Consider the following 9,472-nt stretch of genomic DNA (forward strand, 5'->3'; position numbering starts at 1 on the left):
CATAAAGAAGAACCAAATAGAAAACTTGGAACTGAAAAATACAACAGCTGAAATTTTAAAATTTGACGGATAAGCTCAACAGCAGAATAGAGGGGATAGAGGAGAAAATATCAGCAACCTCAAAGATAGAACAATGAAAATTACCCAATTTGAACAAGAGAGAGAACATAGATGGGGAAAAAATGAACAGAGGTTTATGGGACTATAACAAAAAATATAACATTCATGTCATCAGAGTTCAAGGAGGAAAGGAGAAAGAGGGCAGGTTGAAAACTTCCCAAATCTGGCAAAACATGCAAGCCTACAGATTCAAGAAGTGAGTGAGCCTCAAACAGGATAAACTCAAAGAATTTCACACCAAGACACATCTTAGTTAAATTTCTGAAAATGGATAGCAAAGAAAAAAATCATTGAAAGCAGCAAGGGAGAAAAGACATCTTATACATACAGGAAATATAATTTGAATGTGTTGGGGTGATCAGACCCAACACCAGGTCATGGGGGTGACGAAGTCCAGTGGAGTCAAAGGAATGAGAAAAAGACAGTTTGAGAGACAAAGTGGGACCAGGGAGCCATGGCGAGTGTGGAGGCTGCAAAGGCCCCAAGCTCTGGGAGCCCATGCTATTTACTGGTGCTCAAACAAAGAAACAGGTGGTGAGGATGTGGGGGGGTGAAAGGAAACAGTGTATCAAGTGAATGAGAAACATATGGCTGTTTGAGATAATGGGAGTGCTAGAAGCAAGGAGCCAGCAAGTCTAGCAGACATACAAGCCCTGCCTCAGCTTCTCTCCCAACATTCAGCTTTTCTCCCAACATGCCCCCCTTCTCTTTATTGTAAAAACCACCACAGCTATCATTATTATTAGCATAAGGTGGCCTCTTTTTTAAATTAATTGAGCAAGGCAATTGCAGGCTGTGCAGCCCTTAACTGCTGGTTGGTGATCCAGCTTCATTTTTCTTAGCCCTTATTCAAAATGGAGTCGCTCTGGTTTGAATGCTTCCTACATATCTCCCTTTTCCCTTTTACAAGAGGACCCTTAATCCTAGGGGTTGCAGAAGGATGGAGGTCCATCTTCTGTAACTTCTTCATGCTGAATAGGGGCGATGATACTCCTGCCTACCTATTAGGGTCTCTTGTATTCAGGGTAGAGAGCAGTTCAGCCAGAAAGTATTCATCCGTTAAGCATCTATAGGTAAAACCCTGGCACTCCAGCAGTTTTGTGTCCGGAATTGGTGGGTTCTCGGTCTCGCTGACTTCAAGAATGGAGCCTCAGACCCTTGCGGTGAGTGTTACAGTTCTTAAAGATGGTGTGTCTGGAGTTTGTTCCTTCTGATGTTTGGACGTGTCTGGAGTTTCTTCCTACTGGTGGGTTCGTGGTCTCACTGACTTCAGGAGTGAAGCTGCAGACCTTTGCGATGAGTGTTACAGCTCTTAAAGGTGGCGCATCTGGAGTTATTCGTTCCTCCCGGTGGATTCATGGTCTCGCTGGCCTCAGGAGTGAAGCTGCAGACCTTCGCGGTGAGTGTTACAGCTCATAAAGGTGGCATGGACCCAAAGAGTGAGCAGCAGCAAGATTTATTGCAAAGAGCGAAAGAACAAAGCTTCCACAGTATGGAAGGGGACCTGAGCGGGTTGCCGCTGCTGGCTTGGGTGACCTGCTTTTATTTCCTTATCTGGCTCCACCCACATCCTGCTGATTGGTCCATTTTACAGAGAGCTGATTGGTCCATTTTGACAGAGTGCTGATTGGTGCGTTTGCAATCCTTGAGCTAGACAGGAAAGTTCTCCAAGTCCCCACTCATCCCAGAAGCCCAGCCAGCTTCACCTCTAACTGGCACTCGCCATGGGACTTTGCAGCACCTAGCCTGGGCACTCCAGCAGCCCAGAGGGAGCTCGTCCCAGACAATCAAGAGGAAAAGAAGGGAAGCGAGAGATGGAGACCTGCTATCATGGCCAACGATCCCACGAAGAGGGAATGGTGGTCCATGCACAGGATTCAGCCTCCGATCAAGCCAGGTGCCACTCACCTGGAACCTGTGCCAGCCCACAAGTACTGTGCGCAACCTGGCTCCCGCACGTGCCTCTCTCTTCACACTTCCCCGCGAGTAGAGGGAGCCGGCTCCAGCCTCGGCCAGCCCCAGAGAGGGGCCCTCATAGCGCAGTGGTGGGCTGAAGGGCTCCTCGAGTGCAGCCAGAGCAGACGCCGAGGCCAAAGAGGCGCCGAGAGCAAGTGAGGGCTGCTAGCACGTTGTCACCTCTCAGTTTCTCACAGCATGGCTCGTACTGGGGGCACCCGGTCCATGATTGGGATCCATGGGTCCTTCCAGTCTCATGTTCCATAGTTGTACACATCTTGAGAGCACCTACACGGTTTGTTAATCTCCTGCAAAAACACAAGCATATCCTCACCCCCACGTTAGTAAATCTACTGAAACAGAAGCAAAAACTTTTGTGGCTGTAGCTGAGAGGCATGCCATTGCTGAAGCATTTGTAACTCACCTTCTGCCTCTTTGGTTAATGACCGTGGGGTAAAACTTACCATTGATAGGCCGGGCGCGGTGGCTCACGCTTGTAATCCCAGCACTTTGGGAGGCCGAGGCGGGCGGATCACGAGGTCAGGAGATCGAGACCACGGTGAAACCCTGTCTCTACTAAAAATACAAAAAATTAGCCAGGTGCGGTGGCGGGCGCCTGTAGTCCCAGCTACTCGGAGAGGCTGAGGCAGGAGAATGGCGTGAACCCGGCAGGCGGAGCTTGCAGTGAGCCGAGATTGGGCCGCTGCACTCCAGCCTGGGTGACAGAGCGAGACTCCGTCTCAAAAAAAAACAAAAAAAAAACAAAAACAAAAAAAACCTTACCATTGATAATGAGAAGCAGGCCCCTTCTAACAGAAGGCACAGAGAAAGCAAATCGTCGAGGCCTAAAAGCAATCCTTAAACCTTCAATTTGCACTGTACAGGTGGGTCCACTAGATGCTGTGGTTCATGATAGATCTTCAGATGTTTGGTGGGCACCCACACAGGCACCTGATCATCACCTGGAGAAACACAAGCAAATCCTCCTCCCCATAAAATTATCTGTCCTTTTTCCCAGCTCTTTGTATGTACATCCCTCCACCATGTATCTTGTCCAGCCTTTTTATTTTCCTTTTGTCCTGTCAGGTGTTGTTCAGCTGCAGTCATGGTTTGATCTTTTTGTAAATTTAAAAAATTTAATGTTAATAAAGCTAAATACAATTACATATGTGGTGTCTTATATTCCTGGTCCCCTCTCTTTTGCTTTTCTATTTGAGTTTTTAAAGTACAATTAGCCCTTTCCCAAAAACTGGAAGCATTCCCTCTGAAAACTGGCACAAGACAGGGATGCCCTCTCTCACCACTCCTATTCAACATAGTGCTGGAATTTCTGGCCAGAGCAAGCAGGCAGGAGAAGGAAATAAAGGGTATTCAATTAGGAAAAGAGGAAGTCAAACTGTCCCTGTTTGCAGATGACATGATTGTATATCTAGAAAACCCCATTGTCTCAGCCCAAAATCTCCTTAAGCTGATTAGCAACTTCAGCAAAGTCTCAGGATACAAAATCAATGTACAAAAATCACAAGCATTCTTGTACACCAATCACAGACAAACAGAGAGCCAAATCATGAGTGAACTCCCATTCACAATTGCTTCAAAGAGAATAAAATACCTAGGAATCCAACTTACAAGGGATGTGAAGGACCTCTTCAAGGAGAACTACAAACCACTGCTCAATGAAATCAAAGAGGATACAAACAAATGGAAGAACATTCCATGCTCATGGGTTGGAAGAATCAATATCGTGAAAATGGCCATACTGCCCAAGGTAATTTATAGATTCAATGCCATCCCCATCAAGCTACCAATGACTTTCTTCACAGAATTGGAAAAAACTACTTTAAAGTTCATATGGAACCAAAAAAGAGCCCGCATCGCCAAGTCAATCCTAAGCCAAAAGAACAAAGCTGGAGGCATCACGCTACCTGACTTCAAACTATACTACAAGGCTACAGTAACCAAAACAGCATGGTACTGGTACCACAACAGAGACATAGATCAATGGAACAGAACAGAGCCCTCAGAAATGACGCCGCATAGCTACAACTATCTGATCTTTGACAAACCTGACAAAAACAAGAAATGGGGAAAGGATTCCCTATTTAATAAATGGTGCTGGGAAAACTGGCTAGCCATATGTAGAAAGCTGAAACTGGATCCCTTCCTTACACCTTATACAAAAATTAATTCAAGATGGATTAAAGACTTAAATGTTAGACCTAAAACCATTAAAATCCTACAAGAAAACCTAGGCAATACCATTCAGGACATAGGCGTGGGCAAGGACTTCATGTCTAAAACACCAAAAGCAATGGCAACAAAAGCCAAAATCGACAAATGGGATCTCATTAAACTAAAGAGCTTCTGCACAGCAAAAGAAACTATCATCAGAGTGAACAGGCAACCTACAGAATGGGAGAAAATTTTTGCAACCTACTCATCTGACAAAGGGCTAATATCCAGAATCTACAATGAACTCAAACAAATGTACAAGAAAAAAACAAACAACCCCATCAAAAAGTGGGCAAAGGACATGAACAGACACTTCTCAAAAGAAGACATTTACGCAGCCAAAAAACACATGAAGAAATGCTCATCATCACTGGCCATCAGAGAAATGCAAATCAAAACCACAGTGAGATACCATCTCACACCAGTTAGAATGGCCATCATTAAAAAAGCAGGAAACAACAGGTGCTGGAGAGGATGTGGAGAAATAGGAACACTTTTACACTGTTGGTGGGACTGTCAACTAGTTCAACCATTGTGGAATTCAGTGTGGCGATTCCTCAGGGATCTAGAACTAGAAATACCATTTGACCCAGCCATCCCATTACTGGGTACATATCCAAAGGACTATAAATCATGCTGCTATAAAGACACATGCACACGTATGTTTATTGCAGCACTATTCACAATAGCAAAGAGTTGGAACCAACCCAAATGCCCAACAACGATAGACTGGATTAAGAAAATGTGGCACATATACACCATGGAATACTATGCAGCCATAAAAAAGGATGAGTTCGTGTCCTTTGTAGGGACATGGATGAAACTGGAAAACATCCTTCTCAGTAAACTATCGCAAGGACAAAAAACCAAACACCGCATGTTCTCACTCATAGGTGGGAATTGAACAATGAGAACTCATGGACACAGGAAGGGGAACATCACACTCCGGGGACTGTTGTGGGGTGGGGGGAGGTGGGAGGGACAGCATTAGGAGATATACCTAATGCTAAATGACAAGTTAATGGGTACAGGAAATCAACATGGCACATGGATACATATGTAACAAACCTGCACATTGTGCACATGTACCCTAAAACCTAAATTATAATTTAAAAAAATAAAGTACAATTAGCCCTTTCCACTATTGCTTGTCCTTGTGAGTTATATGGAATACCCATAGTATGGGTAATATTCCATTGTTGAAAAAATGTAGCCATGGCTTTACTACAGTATCCTGGGTTGTTATCAGTTTTGATTTTTTCTGGGATTCCCATAACTGAAAAGCAAGATAAAAGATGTCTTTTAACATGAGCTGTGACTTCCCATGTTTGACATGTGGCCCAGATAAAATGTAAATAGGTATTTACTGAAACATAAACAAAGGACAATTTTCCAAAAGCAGGAATATGTGTTACATCCATCTGCCAGATGAAATTTGGAGATAAACCTCTAGGGTTAACTCCTGTTCCTTGATGTGGCAGATGCAGGGCTTGGCAGGCAGAACAGTGTTGCACAATTTCTTTAGCTTGTTTCCATGATAGACCATATCTTTTTCTACGGCCTGCGGCATTAAGATGGGTTAAATAATGAAATGTTTGTGCATCAGCAAAGGCTGCAGACATGAATGCATCCACCCTTTGTTTAAATTTAAAGGGCCAGGGAGGTTAGTATGTGCTCTCAAATGAGTGATATAGAAAGGTAAATGCCTTTGTTGTACTGCTTGCTGTAAAGAATGAAACAAAAGATTAAGTTGTTCATCAGTCACGTTTTGAATTAAGGCACATTCAATATTTTGCATGGCTTGCACTACATAGGCTGAATCAGAAGCAATGTTTACTGTCTGTTTAAAAGTTTTTAACACTGTTATCACAGCCATAAGTTCAGCCCTTTGAGCAGAAGCAAAGTCAGTTTGAAAAACTTGCTGTTGAGGTCCTGCAAATGAGGCTTTTCCATTACTAGATCTATCAGTAAAAACAGTAATGGCCCCTTGAATAGGGGCTTTTTGAGTAATAGAAGGCAATATCCAGGATGTTAATTTTAGAAACTGGAAGATTTTAGACTTAGAATAATGATTACCAAGAATGCCAACAAAACCGGCCAAATTAACTTTCCATTCTTGGAATTAATATAGGCTTGTTGAATTTGTTGTTTAGTTAATGGAACTATGATCTGATTTGGATCATATCCCATTAGCTTTGTTGTGTGCAGCCTCGCTTGTCCTACTAGCACAGCAATTTGATCTAAGTATAGAGTGAGCATTTTGGTTGTATTGTAAGGTAGAAAAAGCCACTCAACCAGATCATCCTGTTGAACTATAACTCCTGTAGGCAAATGCTTAGTAGGAAAAACTAAAAACTGTAATGTCTGTATCAGGTTAATCCATTCTACTTGTGCTTGCTGAATTTTTTCCTCAATTGATTGAAGTTCCTCCAATGCTTCTTTGGACAGGGAGTGTTTACTGTTAAGGTTAGAATCACCTCGTAAAGTAGAAAAGAGGTGAGACATAGCATAAGTAGGAATGCCTAAAGTTGGATAAATCCAATTAATGTCTCCTAATAATTTTTGGGAATCATTTAAGGCTTCTAAATTATCTCTTCGAATTTGAACCTTTTGAGGCTTAATAGCACTTTGCTCTACCTTCATTCCTAGATATTGAAAGGGAGTAGAAGTTTGGATTTTATCAGGGGCTATAATTAACCCTGCCACATTTACAGCCTTTTCTAACTGTTTGTAGCACAACGTAAATTCTTCCCTAGTTTCAGCTGCACACAGAATATCATCCATGTAATGGATAATATAACATTTTTTGAACTGTTCTCTAACTGACTTAATAGCTTTCCCGACATAAGTTTGACAAATAGTCGGGCTGTTTAGCATGCCTTGTGGTAGTACTTTCCAATGGTATCTGTCCACCAATTCTTTATTATTTATGGTGGGAACAGTAAAAGCAAATTTTTCATAATCTTGGGCAGCTAAAGGAGTGGTAAAAAAGCAATCCTTTAGATCTATCATTATGAGAGGCCAGTATTTTGGGATCATTGCTGGGGAGGGCAGCCCTGGTTGTAGAACACCCATGGGTTGAGTCACAGCATTAACAGCCCTTAAATCTGTTAACATTCTCCATTTCCCTGATTTTTTCTTAATGACAAATACAGGAGAATTCCAAGGGGAGAAAGTAGGCTCTATATGTCCCTTTTGCAATTGTTCCTGCACCAGTTATTTTAAAGCCTCCAGTTTTTCCTGTTTCAGCGGCCATTGCTCCACCCAAACCAGTTTGGCAGTTAGCCAATCAAGAGGAATGGGAGCCAGAGGCTCAACAATGGCTGCTCCTAAAAATGACACCTCAATCCAGTCCAATCTGTTTGCCCTTTTAATTCTAAAGGTTCTGATTGGCCATTTTTATCTTTTCCTAGTCCTTCTCCCAGGCGATATCCCATATTTTTCATCATTTGCCTACTATTATTATTATATTGATCCATAGGAATAGATATTTCATCATCCCATTGTTGCAATAAGTCTCTACCCCATAAATTGACAGGAATAGGTGTAATGATAGGCTGAATTGTCCCTTCCTGACCATCTGGCCTTGACATGGTAAAATCAAAGAACCTTGAAAAACTTCCGAGGCAGCTCCTACTCCAACAATACCAATGGATGCCCTTTGCTTAGACCAGTGCTGGGGCCATTGATTTATAGCAATAATACAGAAATAGAGACATCAGCTCCAGTATCTACTAGTCCTTCAAAATCTTTTCCCTGAATCGTTACTGTGCAAATAGATCTTCTGTCAGACACTTGATTAGCCCAATACACAGCCTTTCCTGCTGGATTAGTATTACCAAAGCATCCTGTTCTTTTCACTGTGCTGCTTCCTAGTTTTATGTAAGGTAACAGCAACAACTGAGCAATTATTTCTTCTGGGGAGGCCGACCACAGAGTCAAGGAACTAATAACTAATTGAATTTCTCCAGTACAATCAGAGTCAATTATTCCCATATGTACAGTAACACCTTTTAAATTTAGACTAGACCTTCCAAGTAATAGACCAACTGTTCCTGAGGGTAAGGGTCCCCTAACTCCCATGGGGACCTTCTTTGGTGGCTCCACAGGAAGTAAGGAGATGGGAATTGTGCTGTAGAGGTCTACAGCAGCACTGCCTGCTGAGGCAGGGGACAATTGTTGTACATTTGTAAGGGCACTGGCTGTGCTGGGTATGCCTCAGTTTGTTGAGGGGCTCAAGGCGGGCCCCTCTTCCCATTTCCTGAAAGAGGTTGTCCATCTTTGCTAAATTTAGAATGACACCGACTTGCCCAGTGATTGCCTTTCTTACACCGGGGACACACACTGGGACTTTTCTGTTGATTGATGGTAGTAGTTTTTGCCTTTTGATTTCCTTTTCTACATTCCTTTCTTGTATGTCTAAATTGCCCACAATTAAAACAAGAGCCTGAGAAATGGGGCATATTATTTCCTACTCTTAATCCAGCCATAGCCTGAGCTAAAAGAATAGCCTTATGTAAGTTACCTCCAATGCCATCTCAAGCCTTAACATATTCAGCTAAATGAGCCTTCCCTCTCAGGGGTCTAATAGCAGTTTGACACTCTACATTAGCATTATCATATGCAAGAAGCTGTATTACAACATCCTGAGCCGTTTTTTCAGTTATGGCTTTATACACAGCCTCTTGGAGCCGAGCAATAAAATCAATATATGGTTCTTTAGGTCCTTGTCGGACAGAACTGAAAGAAGGATATTTTTCCCATGTAACATTTATCCTTTCCCATGTCTGTAAGCACACAAAGCACAGCTGAACAATGGCAACATCTTCCATTACTGCTTGATTCTCTAATCGACCCCAATTAGGGCCAACTCCCATTAACTGTTCAACCGAAACAGGCACAGGTGGCTGTGCTTGTGTGTTTTCCCTTGCCTGAGTTTGTGCTTTCTCAGCCCACCAGCTTTTAAACCGCAAGTACTGAGATGGAGTAAGAACGGATTTTGTCAAAGTATCCCAATCATATGATATTATCTATTATCGAGAGCCATATTTTTTAATAAAGTTTGCACAAAAGGAGAGTTCAGCCCATATTGACTAATGGCTTGCTTAAATTCCTTTAGTAACTTAAAAGGGAAAGTTGCCCAGTTAGCTATATTCTGTCCTCC

This window comes from Hylobates moloch, unplaced genomic scaffold (genome assembly GCF_009828535.3).
Source record: "Hylobates moloch isolate HMO894 unplaced genomic scaffold, HMol_V3 SCAFFOLD_7, whole genome shotgun sequence".
NCBI classification, from domain to species: domain Eukaryota; kingdom Metazoa; phylum Chordata; class Mammalia; order Primates; family Hylobatidae; genus Hylobates; species Hylobates moloch.